The sequence below is a fragment of the Corvus hawaiiensis genome, chromosome 12 (genome assembly GCF_020740725.1).
Source record: "Corvus hawaiiensis isolate bCorHaw1 chromosome 12, bCorHaw1.pri.cur, whole genome shotgun sequence".
In the NCBI taxonomy this organism is placed as follows: domain Eukaryota; kingdom Metazoa; phylum Chordata; class Aves; order Passeriformes; family Corvidae; genus Corvus; species Corvus hawaiiensis.
In genome coordinates, this window is record NC_063224.1 from 95,473 (window position 1) to 108,769 (window position 13,297).

Below are 13,297 nucleotides of genomic sequence, written 5' to 3' on the forward strand. Positions count from 1 at the left end.
CTACCTCCTGTTCACAGAAACAGAGGGGCTGGGTACAGCATTCCTTCAGCAGGGTTTCCTTTAGGGCCAGAATAACAAGATGAAGCAGTGATGCTCACAGCAGAAGCTTCAGACTTGTGTAGGCTTTTTTTCCATGTACAACACCAAGCTCCTAGCCCTACCACAGGAGCAAAAGTGTTTGCAGTGTCCTTACCACTGACCCACACACTACAAAGTACGTCCTTGGCCAGAGGTGGACTAGCGAGAAAAGCACAGCCCAGTCTGCTTACAGAAAGCCTTTTGCATCCTGTCAGCACCACCTACGTTCAGCTTAGTCCAGTCTTGCACACCTGAAATCAAAGGTAGTTATGAAAGGCAGCTGTTGTCACAGATAACAGACATTCTGTTGCACAATATTTGGTGCTCGCCACAAATTGCACCGAAACAACTTCTATGCCATTGCCACAACAGTGGTAATTCTTTAAAACATGAATAAAAGGGCTCTGTACAGGAGGGCAATGCTGCATGGGGAGAGAACACACCACACCATGTAAACTTCAACACTGTGAGAAGTGTCAGTCTATGTCTTTTTACTCCCATATACTCCCATGTATCTTGAAACTACTTGTGGAGTCTACTGATTACAAAAGCATGCTTAATTTTGCCTGTGATCAAAGACATAGCCATGATGCAGCAGCAAGCAGTGCACCTCAGGGAAACGTCACACAGTTTTTGGGATGGTAAGTGGGCAGCACAGCTTTCTCAGCACAGGAATTAACACCTCAATTCCTTAAAAGTTTCCATTTTACCAGTTTCTTCACCAGCACTAGTTGTCATGATCAGCAGTCCTGTTGCAATATCTCCTCTGCATGCATCCTCACAGAGCGTCCCCACGCTTCGCTCCCAAACACAAGAGCAAGGCTATTCTTTACACTTTTAGGTCAGCCCTTTAGCACAGGCCAAGAGCAGCAGCTCATCCCAAAAGCAGCCGTCAGAAAGGCACAGGCAGATACGCATGCAGGAAGTAACCTCCTGAGGTACTGCTGCTGCACTGCCCATGACCAGGTCTGAGAGCAAAGCCACGCACCAGCACATGCTAAGAACCAAGCTGAGGGCTTAGAGGAAACAACCAACCTCCAGGATATTTTGAATTGTGAAACTTAATTTAAGTTACAGCCCAGAACAAAGACGTAGAAGTTATGACACCCTCATAAATCAGATTTAGTCTGGTCTGTCATGGCACAAGATTACAATGTCACACTTTCACAGAATGGTTAAAGATTGGAAAGGGACCACTGGAGGTCACCTAGTCCCCAGACATGCAAGGGTCCCCCAAAGCAGGTTATTGAGGATTGTGTCCAGATACCTTCTGAATACCTCCAAAGAGGGAGACTCCACAACTTCTCTAGGCAATCTGTTCCAGTGCTTGGGCATCCACACAGTAAAGTTCTTGCTCATGTACATCAGTTTCTGCCCGCTGCCTTTTGTACTATCGTTGGGAAATACCCAACCAGAGCCTGGCTCCATCCTCTTGGCACTCTCCCTTCAGATACTGATAGACTTTGACGAGGTTCCCTCTCTGTCGTCTCTTCTCGAGGCTGACCAGGGCCAGCCACCCTCTGCTTTTCCTCACACATGAGATTCTCCTTAACCATCTTTGTCACTCTAAGCTGGACCCTCTCCAGAGGCTCCATGTCTCTCCTGTCCTGAGGAGCCCAGAACTGCACACAGCACTCCAGCTGTGGCCTCAGCAGGGCCGAGCGAAGGCGCGGGGTCCGTCCCTCCCGGGGAGGCTCCGGCGGCCTGTGTGAGGGCCGGGCAGGAGCGGGGCGCGCCGGCCGCTCCCTCTCGCGGCCGCGGGGCCGCGCTGGGCTCGCAGCGCTGCGGCTGCCGGGCCCTCGCTCCCGGCAGGGCCCGGCCTGGGCCCCACCGCCCGTGCGGGAGCACCGGCTGCCGGACCCGCCTCCCGGGACACAGCCCCGCTCCCGCCCGACCCCTGCCCCGCTTACAACACCTCGAGCCCTAAGTGACAGCTGGGCTTCGCAGGACCGAGCGCGATGGAAAAAGGGAATCCAGCCGAAATACGCACGCCTCACACTCCCAAGCTGTAGGGTGGGGTCTGATGAGAGCAAGAGCTCATCAAGACAGGCCCAGCCTAACCTGGGGGGGACCTGGGACAGAGGAGCTTGAATGTCCCATACCTGGGAAAGCAACAAAAAGCCTTAACCAAAAATTATTTAATTAGTTTATATTCAGCATAAGTTTTCCTCCCTAATTCCCCATGCCCTCCCCACAACCCCAGCCAGCCTGGGTTTTGTAGAGTAATTTTAGGGCTCCGTGTTTCTGACCAGATCTCATCTACTGTGACATGTGACAGAGCCCAGTGAGTGGAAGGCTCCAGCCCACAGATCCCCAAGAAAATCTAAGATTTCCTTGCTGCTCATGCAGTTTTCTCAGACTGTTTGTCAAAAGTTATTGGTGGCTATTTTTTAAATGAAAGGAGTAGAGGGAAAATAGCTTTGAGGTATATTGGGCTAGCATATTGTTCAGACTCTGTACAGGGACAATAAAGCTTTTAGGATCCTTTGATTGACATATATAATGAAGGTAGCTGTCAAACTTTTGTGCAGCAATTTTATTTTGTATTGACAAGCTATTTCACTGGCCAGGGTTTTGCATAAAAGGAATAATTCACATTGTTGTGGTGCTGCTATTTACAGAGCCTAGAGGACAGTGGCATCACTACAATATAAATATTAATATTAAAATTTCTTTTGAACTACATAACTCTGTATGCAACCTATCCTACGTGCACATCTTCATACAGGGAGAAAGGCATTGTTCTGCAGAGAGAAGGGGGCCTGGAGCTGCTGGGGGTTGTTGTTCATTCACTGATTCATCATGTAGCCTTTGAAAAGCCACTTAGTCACTCTGCAGTTGAATGTTTCTCTCTGGGGAGCAGAGAACAAAGCCTCAACACAAACTGCCATCACTGTTACCAGTCAGAGTGGCAGAGCTCACAGAGCCAGCATGGGGTCAAGGGGCTGCTCTGAGCAGCCCTTGTGTGCACAAAGCCCAGGACAGCTGTGCTCTTCCCAAAGAAGCTTCTTTCTCCTGCCAAAGCAGTGGCAGGGTCAGCTTGGGCTACCTAAGACAGCAGTTGCTGCTTGCCCACTACCTTTCTTTGATTATGAACAATAACTTGCCAAGAAATCACTAGCCTCAGAGAAAACGGGCAGAAAGCAAACGAGAGGGCAAAGCAAAACATAAAGGAGAGGGGGGGAAAAAAATCCACATAAGCAAGGATGACTCTCACACTGTATTTGCTATGCAGTTAAGCCCACAAGTGGGTTGTGTATCTGAAGGTGGAAATACAAAGACATGTCCTGTTCCCTGGGGAAAGGTAAGCAACTTCTCAAATGATCTTTAGAGGCTATTATTAGTCTCGCACTAGCACTGACATACCCTGTGCCCAAAGCCACAGCATGCACACACTGTATCCATAAAAAGAGATATTCACAGCTCTGCAGCTCATAGAAGTGCTGTGCCCGTGCTCTGGTACCAGTATCATTTAAAACAAAACAAAACAAAACAAAAAAAAGTTTGAGTAGCAAGTGAGCGCATGGAAGAACTTGCACGGCAAGAATTTGGAAAGAGCATTGTTGCAGTGGGGATACTGCAACACGCATATATCAAACCAGGAGTCCCGTGGAAAGGAAATATATATAGACAGACAGATTCTTGATAGCTGTTTCAGAGATGTTTATTTCTCCAGCCGCATGGCCGGGCTCTGCCGAGGAACTGTTCCAGTCACGGGACCAAGGGTCCTTCTGCCCGCGCAGGGAACACAAACCAACCAATGGGTACGAGGCTGAGCAGGGACAGGGAAGCCCCGTGTCTGTGCCCTCAGGGCCCCTCTCCCAGGGCTACACGGCAGGGGAGGGACCCCAACACCTCACCCGTTTTATTTTAATAAAAGGAGAATGAAAACAACTGGATAAACATAACAAGAACAGTTTCAAGACAAAACAAGCCACCCTCCTGAGTCTTTAAATGTCCAAACAGATTCTGTGGAACATCTTAGGGCTGACAGAAGGGAGACAGAACTCTGAGCATGCTTTGTGGGGAAACTGAGGCAGGAGAGGGTTTAACTTCTTCCCTTCCCCTTTTCATCCCCCACTCGGCATTGGAAAGAGATTTTTGGGGAAACAATTGGCAAAAGCATGGTTTTGTGAGGGAAACCATGGATGAAAAAATGGATTGGGAGTACACTGGGGGTAATAGGATATAGGGTAAAAGGGAAAGGTGGGATTAGGAAAGGGAAACTGTAGGGGGGGCTTACAATGGAGATACTGTCTAACATGACTACGATTTTTTGCATATATACTGCCTTTTACAGGAACACCATCAGGCCCAGTGACCTGCGATGCTTGTAACCCTTTTCTCCCTAGTACAATATTAAATTCCACCACCTCTCCATCTCCCAAGCTTGGGATGCATTTTTCAGGGTTATTCTTTTTAATAGCAGTTCTATGCACGAATATGTCTTGCTGGTTGTCACACCTTGTTATAAAACCATAATTTTGCTTAACATTATACCATTTTACTATCCCTAAGGTCTTAGTTGCTATGATCTTTTCCTTTTTCCGAGTGGCTGCTGTTTTCTGTCTCGCTGCGTCTTTGCTGTCTCTTTCGGTCGCTCCCGTGTTGGAATTGTCGGGGCTGCTGGTGCCTGCGCGCTCTTCCCGGGGTCGCGTTCGGGGCTGCGCGGGCCGGGCCGGGCCGTGCCGCTCAGTTCTCCGTGCGTCGCCTCCTCTGGTCGCAGCTTCGCTGCCGATGCCGGGCGCTGCACCCACGTCTCGGCCGGGCCCCCGAGCGATGACCCCCCCGCGCCCTGCTCCAGCGCGCATCTCGGCCGGGCGTTCCCGGGGCTCGCTCCACCACGCGCTGCACGGGGCCATTCGGGCACCGCCGGGTCCCGCCGCTCCCGCCGCGCCTCGCTCCGCCACCGACACTGCGGCTCGCGTGGCTCCGCCCGCGCGCGGGAACTGCCTCGCTGCTGCTCGCAGGGCGCTCGGTGCACGTGGCCTGGGCCGCACGGTCCCTGCGCCAGGCTTCCCTTCGCCAGGACACAGCTGACATTGCTCAACAGTCTCGGTAACTAAATAATACTCACGAAAATATTCTTCCATCGGCATATATTTTGACTCCAGTATTAACTGTGTCCAAACGGTTTTCCAAAAGCCCTTGGTAAGAATTAAATCCCAAGAAACATAGAAAAAGTTCTTAAACAACCATGCCAGGAAGTGTTTCAGTTCTTTTTGAGCTTGAATCAAGCTAAAATTTACAAATCGTTGTTCAAGAATCATTTTAAGTTTAAGATAAATGTCCATATGCGGCTCTGAGAGCCAAGAGTCTTCCCACGGTTCCTCCATAGTTTAGATATGGAATAGCAAAGCAAAACCAAGAAGAGGAATCCAAAGTTTCCAGGGTTTACTCACACAAATCAGTCGCTTAGGGATCGGGGGTCGTTCTGCTCTCAAATCTCCACCATTTGTTGCAGTGGGGATCCTGCAACACGCATATATCAAACCAGGAGTCCCGTGGAAAGGAAATATATATGGACAGACAGATTCTTGATAGCTGTTTCAGAGATGTTTATTTCTCCAGCCGCATGGCCGGGCTCTGCCGAGGAACTGTTCCAGTCACAGGACCAAGGGTCCTTCTGCCCGCGCAGGGAACACAAACCAACCAATGGGTACGAGGCTGAGCAGGGACAGGGAAGCCCCGTGTCTGTGCCCTCAGGGCCCCTCTCCCAGGGCTACACGGCAGGGGAGGGACCCCAACAGAGCATGGTAATCCAGCTTGGTCAATGGGCACACAATTTTTTAAGAGTGTACCAGGTTTGTTTGTTCAGTCATTCCTATATTAATTTTCAATTCCAGAGACAGGAGCTTCATGTCTAGCCCCAAAATAACAGCATTGTCTGAGACAAAGCCAACTTGGTAAGGGGTACCAGAGCTTTTCCCAGCCCGTTTATGTAATAAAGCATTATATACAACTGTTGGAAAACATACCAGTTTAAAAATCTTTTATATATGACTTTAGCCGGGTTTGCTCATCTTTGCCCCAGGGGAAGGGAACTGAAGCTTCTTTCCAGGGCATTGTTTCTCTAGGTGAGGCCTGATGGGCTTAGCATTTCAACAGACTGGGAGTAGCCCCAACAAGATAAGGCCATAGATGGAACATCAACAGAACATCAGCGGCCATCTATGAACATCTACCCCAGACTCTGCCTCCGGCAAAGACTGATAAGAAAATCAAGCAATGAAGATCTAATTAACATCAGAAGCTGAAGAAATTCGGATCTAATAGGAGAGCAGATACTAGGAACTACACAATTTGAGACCAATGAACACTGACCCAATTTGTTTCTGAGTTTTGACTGCAAAAAAGATCTGAAAATTCTAATAAAGGTCACGTGTCATGGAATGATTCTCTCTGCACACCCGGGCTATGTGTGGATGAGATGATTTCTGTGGTACATCCTGGCCAGAGAAGAAAGTAGTGCCTTGACTCTCTAACATTAAAAATGTTGTTGGAGGGCTTTTTGTTTTTCCTGCAGTTTCAGTGACACAACCAGGAAGCAGAACAGGAGCTTTATGTCCCTGTTACTTGGGTCCTAAAATACAGAGAAAGAAGACAGGGCAGAGAGCAAAGAAGAAAAACAGAGCTTTGTCCTCATTCACATGATAGCCCTGAAAGGCTTTAACCCAAAAGATATAACTGTATAGTGAAACATCTATGGGGGACTCTCTTGCCTGGCACAGAGGGGTTCTGCAGATAGACCTCCAGGGTGGGCAAAGAGTACCAAGTCGGCAACACAAATTACTTCAGGCCAAACTCCAATACATAACTAGAGATTCCATAGATACATCCAGCCTTAAGCCCAGGAGCAATACAGGTGGGGAGAACGGAGCCTGGGTGATTTAAACTACCTATTTAAGCAGTTCAAGGCAGCTGGAAGTAGCACTGGTGCCTCTGGGTTTCTCTGTTCATTATTTAAGGTGAACATAAAAACACAGAGTGCAGGAGCCCAAGGATGTTCCTCACTGGCTTCAAGCTGGCAGTTTGCTAAAAGCAGCGCTCGTTGGTTTCCTTGGTTTGCCGACCAGCAGTGCCACCTCCCCTCCCTGCTGCCACGGTGCTCAGCCTTCCCCAGTGTTAACAAAATGCCCTTTTGTTAACACTGGTTACTCTGCTTCGCCAGATTTTAGCTCTGAGAATTTCTGAACAGTTCAGCATCTGCTTTAGCCAAAACAGTTCCGCTATTTCCAGGAATATTATTAAAGGAAAAATACACTGCTTGGCACATGCTACCTAAATTCAGGCAACCTTTTATATGAGGATCTCTAGCTTCGGAAGGGAAATTTTGAAATCTGGCAGAGAGGTGACCTTTGTGGTAGAAATATGTCTATCCCTATCAAAACCTACCTACCTTTGGCCAGATTACAGAGCAGGGAAATACTTGCAGTTAAGGGCGCAGTAACGAGTTCTGAGAACTGCAGTTACTTGCTGTTTCTGCTGTGGGCAAGAGGTCCCTTATCTCCTGCAGAGCTGCAGCTTGTGCTCATCCACTGCCTTGGCCAGTTATGGCTGCACAGGTCCTCCATGGCTGGATGACGAAATTACAGAGCCAAGGGTGAGCGGAGAGACCAGCATTCCATCTGACGCCTACATACATTCCCGTAACTTTCGGATACAGGACAGCCCCATCTGCCACACAGCCCAGGTTCAACGTCAGCATCACGAGTGCTGCGCAGGCACGAGGGCACTGCGGAAAACAAACTGTGACCAAAAAAACCAGGGCCATTACAATACATCGATGCATAGCTGGAAGAATTAATGTCAAGCAGACAATGGCATTGCAGACGTCCCCTAATAATGAAGGCTTGAATCTGCTGTCTCAGTAAAACTCTCTAAACGAGGTTTGTGTGCAGCTTATGGAGAGTTTCTGAAAGAAATATAAATATAGGCCATCATTCTGCAAAGCTTCACAAACCCAAACCCTTGCATTCAGGTGCCATCTCACGGACTTTGCTGCAAAATCAAGGCCATTCACGTTAAAAGCACAGACAAGAACATCTGCTCAAGCTGATGTGTTTTAACTGTATTAGTTAATTATCCAGACAACTCTTCTTATGTCATGGAAATGCAGTTTGAACACTGGCAGATAAATGCTCTTGCATTAAAAAGGGAGAAATCATTATTTGCTGTTGTATGTAAGCAGCCATTAGAAGAAATAGTCCCACCTTTCACTCAAGCATACCTTCTCCCCCATCTTCAGCACATTATGCAGTCCATCTGTGTATCCATGTGTGGGATCTCAGGACTCATATCCATATACTGAGAACTGGCATGTCGTCATCATCCTAGAGAATGATTTCAGTTCATGAAGTGCTGCTAGGAAAAAGATTATAATTCCTCTCACCAAAAGCCTCAACAGGCTACAAAGGAAGAGTACAAGGAAAAGTTAACTTCTTTCTTCATTATATGTATGCCCTTTCCTCATACATAAAGCAGGAGCAACACAGAACTTCTATACATATAAAGAAGTTCTATAAATAGATAGATTATATACTTCAGTACACATATATATGTAGATAGATACAGATCTATGTATTATTATATACATACTTCAGGTCTGGTTAAAGCACAGCGGCGAGCAGAGGGGGTCTGTGGTGCTTTCATTCCGTGAGAGAAGGAAACCATACCTCCTGCAGAAGGCAAACTGTCCGTGCAGCCTGCAGAAGGCACTCAACAAACAATTTTGGTTTGTCACTCAAGTGCTTGGTTAATGATTCACCCTGAACAACCAGGCAAGGAAGAAGCGAGCTTGTCCTCCTTCAGTGCACTGGCTGCATTAAGAAGAAAGAGCTCAATGTGGAGCCAGTGCAAGAGAGAAACTTCCCACCTGCACTGTTGCAGGAAACTCTTCCCAGGAGTATGAACTGGGATTATGTATCACAACAGCAGGTATGGCTGGAACTATGGAACCAACCCAGCCACACATGGACCTTGTGATATATTTTTCATTAGCAGAACCCAGATCCTTTACACAGTAGTTGACTCCCAAATGTGGAAACTGCAAGATAAAAAGCACATTTGGGTGACTTCTTGATGGGTGACTGCAGAGCCACAGGCTCATCTCAGCTCTCCCACAGACCCAGCCTTGGAGCGCCTGCAAAATCCTTTTTTCCTCTTATGCTTCTGAATGGTTAAGGCAGCGTGGCTAGCCATTTTACAGGGGATTTCAAGAAAATGACACGCTTGATGTTTACATGTTTTTGCCCATGAGACAACTTTGATATGCCTTGTGAAACACATGCTTTCACAGAAATCTGAGGAGGAAAATGACATCACCAAGAACAGCAAAATATTGTTCTGTTTGGAACAGACAATTTTAACAAGACTGTTTTAACGGGAATAGGATTTGGTAGATATTTTTAAATGTTGGCAGCAGTTTTTGCGAGACAAAATTTTATGATATCATTCATTGGACAGATTGCTAATCTGCAAAAACCCATCATTTGAGACCCATTCTAACATTACAGAAGTCCCTTGATTTCCATGGACACAAGGTCAGGCCATTTATGAGTGTAAAGTGTCCCCAGTACTTAATTTTTCCAGGTGACACTCGGTGCCACTTGGCTGTTTGAAAGACAATTTGAGCTAGTACACTTCCACAAAGGACTGCACAGAATGGCCACGTTCTTCTTCCCTTCTAAGAGTTGCAGAAGCAGATATAAATGTTTCTGTGTTCAATAACTAAAATTAAGATTCCCTTTGCTTGTAGCCTCCTTCAAGAATGTCACTATTCTGTTTGAGAAACCACATCCTGCTCTGCATCCTATGTGGATTCATTCTGTCAATCCAGGGAGATCAAGTTCAGCAGCCTCCCAGGACTGCTGAAAATCTCCTGGAAGTCCACAGTAAACATTTCTTTACACACTGGATCAGATCTGATGAACTATAGAACTTCACACCAGCCAGGAAAGTGTGTGGGACTGACTTTTTAACCAATGCAGACGTGGGGGTACACTTACAGGCCAACTATAATTTTCCCTAGAGAATGCTGAGCATATATTTTTTCCACTCAGAGCTATTGTTCCATGTTTTCCCAGGACTTCAGAGTGTGTCCAGCAGTGACTGGAACCCCCATGCACTAAACCCACTCAGGCTTACCCGGAAGCTTCTGTGGGAGCCTCAAGTTTTGGTGCAGCTCAGAAGCTGCACGCGCCGAAAGCATCCCCACGGGAACACGAAGCTTCCCTCGGGCATTTCATTTCTTTATCCCAAATATTCTTCCCACTCAGCCACAACCTAGAAAGGAAAAAAAAGGAAAAGAAGACCAATTAATTTTGACATAAGGAGTCTTGACTATCCCAACACACTGCAAGGTGAAAAAACATCCCTGCCCCTCTAACAAATCCACCTGATACTGTCTCCATCAAGTATCAATTATTTAAACGCTGTATTAAGGAGAGTAAAGACACAATGCTTGGAATTCTCAACAACGGCTCAGCTTGACTACTCCAAGCACTTTCCCACGCAGGGAGCTGAGCAGTCCCAGATTTAAACACCACATTTAATACAAATCTGACAGCAATTTGATTTGATTTGGCTGCCAGCATCGGAGCTGCTTCCACACAGACACACGAGGCTGCTCCGAGCTGCCATTTCATCGGCCCCTGGGGACAGGAACAGCACCCGCACCGGCCACCTGGCTCAGCCCGGGCTCCATCCAGCAGTCACGGAGAGCCGCTACGAGCTGAAATCCTCCCGGCCCCTCCTGTCGGGGAAAGCCTGCCTCCAGCTCCGGCTGCCCCCAGCTCTCATCTCCCGGCAAACAGCAGCTCCATCCTTGGTGGCTGCTCCCGGCTGCGGGCAGCTGCCGCCCTTCGGGCAGGCCGATGGCTCGGGCAGCTCCGGTGCCTGCTCTTCCTCGATGCTTTTGCGTTTTCCTGCAGCTCCCCGGGCCGGAGGGAGCGGGCGGCGGCGGCGGGGGGGGAACGAGAGCCCGGCACGGCACCGCGGGGCGTGGGGACCTCTCGTGGGAGAGGCGCGGCGCGAGCGGGACGGAGGTGTCCCCGCCGATGCCTGCTGGCCGGCGCCCACGCGCCTCCCGCCCGCCCCCGACGCCGCTGACCCCACAGCCCGCGTCCCCACACCGGGAAACGCCGCGGAAAATCGCGCGTGCTAAAAAAGCGTCACTTACCGCCGTCCCGAGAGCGCCCAACTGCGCCTTCCTTTCCGAGCCGCCCCCTTGAGAGCAGCACGCGGGCGGCTCGATTCCGACCGTGCCCGCCCGGTGCCCCCCGCCCAGGTCGCGCTGCGACCGCGCCTCTGCTGCCCGGCAAAACCGGCCCCGCCGGGCCGCCCCCCGCCCTGTCATTCCTCGCGGTCGCCGCCCCGCACGGCGCCCACTCCTTTCCATAGCTGTGGCCCCGCTCACGCACGGCCGTGTCCCTCGGCGCTCCGAACCGCCCTTCGCCCCTCCCCTCCGCTGACAGACACCGCCCCGCTCGCTCCCGCTCCTTGCCCTTGCCACGCTCGGCAGCCACCGAGGCCGCCGCCCTCTCGGCTCAGCCGGCACCGGGCGGCAGCAGCGCCGCCCAGCTCAGCCCGGGGGCAGGGACAGAGCAGAGGGAAAAGCCGGGGCAGTTCTGTCACAAGAAGCAACAGTGCACGCCCAGAAAAATAGCTCAAGGCAAGGTCACCTTTAATACTGAAGCATTCAGTGAATATGACCAGCAGAGACCCCTCTTAATGAATCTGCAGGACCATCAAAAGACTTCCAGGAGGAGGTGAATGCATGGAAATTCCTTCTAGGAAAGTGATTTTTGTGTATTAGATAAGAAACAGATTTTAATGACAATGTGTGTTTATAGTGGATAAAACCCCGCCCGCAGGTGCTGTTTCCATGGCGGCCGCTGGAATGCGGCCCGGGCGCATCCCCAAGGGAAAAGGAGGCACAAAATGAGGAATTGGGAAGTAGGAGGGCAAGGCTGCGCAGCGCCCGCGGCGCCCCGAGAGCGAGGAGCAGCCCCCGCTCCTCTGAGGGCCCATCTCTGCCCCCTGTCCATGTGCAGTGCCCGGGGAAGAGCAGAGTCTGGGATCAAAGAACCACCCAGTCCCCCACAGCAAGGAAAGCCCGGCACCCCGGTGTTTCAGGGGCACACAAAGGGCTGTGCAGGGCAGGGAAGGACCAGCAGGACCTTTCTCCTCCTCAGCCCCCGCTCCAAGGCGCAGCAGCCCCAGCTATGAGCGGCCAGGATGAGGAGGGGGCGGCTCCTGCCAGAGGCCGCTCCCAGAGGGTTCCCCGGGCACAGTTGTGCAGGGAGCTGCTGGTCCAGAGGGGCAATGGGGGCATCCCGAGTGTCCCTCCAGGGACAATGGTCGGAGCACCCGGCAGGAGCTGGGGAGCAGCCGGAGGCACCTGGGCACAGAGCACTGCTCCCAGAAAATGCCCAGGGAAAACCCCTCGTGCCAAGGGGCAGCACCTGAGCAGGCAGGGCAGCATGTGGGATCCCAGGGAAACATTCCACTTTCCCCTTTCATCTTGGCAGCCCTTCCCCAGTGCCCCCAGAAAAAAAGGGGGGTTATGAGGAGAAAAGGGATTTAAACGGAGGGAAAAAACTTCCTTTTCCATAATTGTCTGTGTTTAAATTGAGGGGGAATCCCCTTCCTCTGCAATTTTAAGGGTATCACTTGAAGGAAACCCTGCCTTTTCCATGCTCTTAGGGGTATCACTTGACAGGGAATCCCCATTTTCCATTATTCTCCAGTTTAAATAGAAGGGGAAAACCTTGACAATGCTATTTTATTGGTCTGAATTGAGCATAACTCCCCCATTTTCACCATCCCAAGGTTTAAATTGAGGGGAAAGCCCGGTTGTCCCTCCTTTATAAGGGTTTGAATTGAGGGAGAAATCCCCCTTTTTCCATCACTGGAGAGACCTGAAGTAAGGCAAACCCCTCTTTTTCCACTATTTTAGGGGATTCAGAGGAGAGAACCCATTTATTGCTATGGCATCTATTTAAGTAGAGACAAACACTCCCTAGTCTCTCATTTTAAGGGGTTCAATTGAAGGAAGCTCCCCCTTCTTCAGCATTTCAAGAATTTAAATCTGTACTTCAGGGCACTTCTAGCTGTGTACTGGCACCTAATCTCTCACAAGGGAGAGAGCCCAGCACTCACAAAATCCTCCTGCTGCCAGAGAGCCCATTATTTTTTCAGTTTTATTTATAGTGAATAC

At 49.8% G+C, this 13,297-nt stretch overlaps 1 long non-coding RNA gene across 7 annotated transcripts in view; it reads right to left on the bottom strand.

Annotated features, from left to right (window-relative positions):
- Positions 1-10,330, bottom strand: part of LOC125332172 — a 30,698-nt gene extending 20,368 nt beyond the window's left edge. For 3 of the 7 annotated variants that reach the window (XR_007206387.1, XR_007206386.1, XR_007206379.1), the window contains exon 1: positions 10,225-10,330. This is a non-coding gene — a long non-coding RNA (uncharacterized LOC125332172). Of the gene's footprint in view, positions 1-8,308; positions 8,443-8,676; positions 8,784-10,224 lie in introns of all 7 variants that reach the window. The other 4 variants (XR_007206382.1, XR_007206383.1, XR_007206381.1 and 1 more) reach the window with 4 other exon arrangements.
- Positions 10,331-13,297: the final 2,967 nt, after the last annotated feature.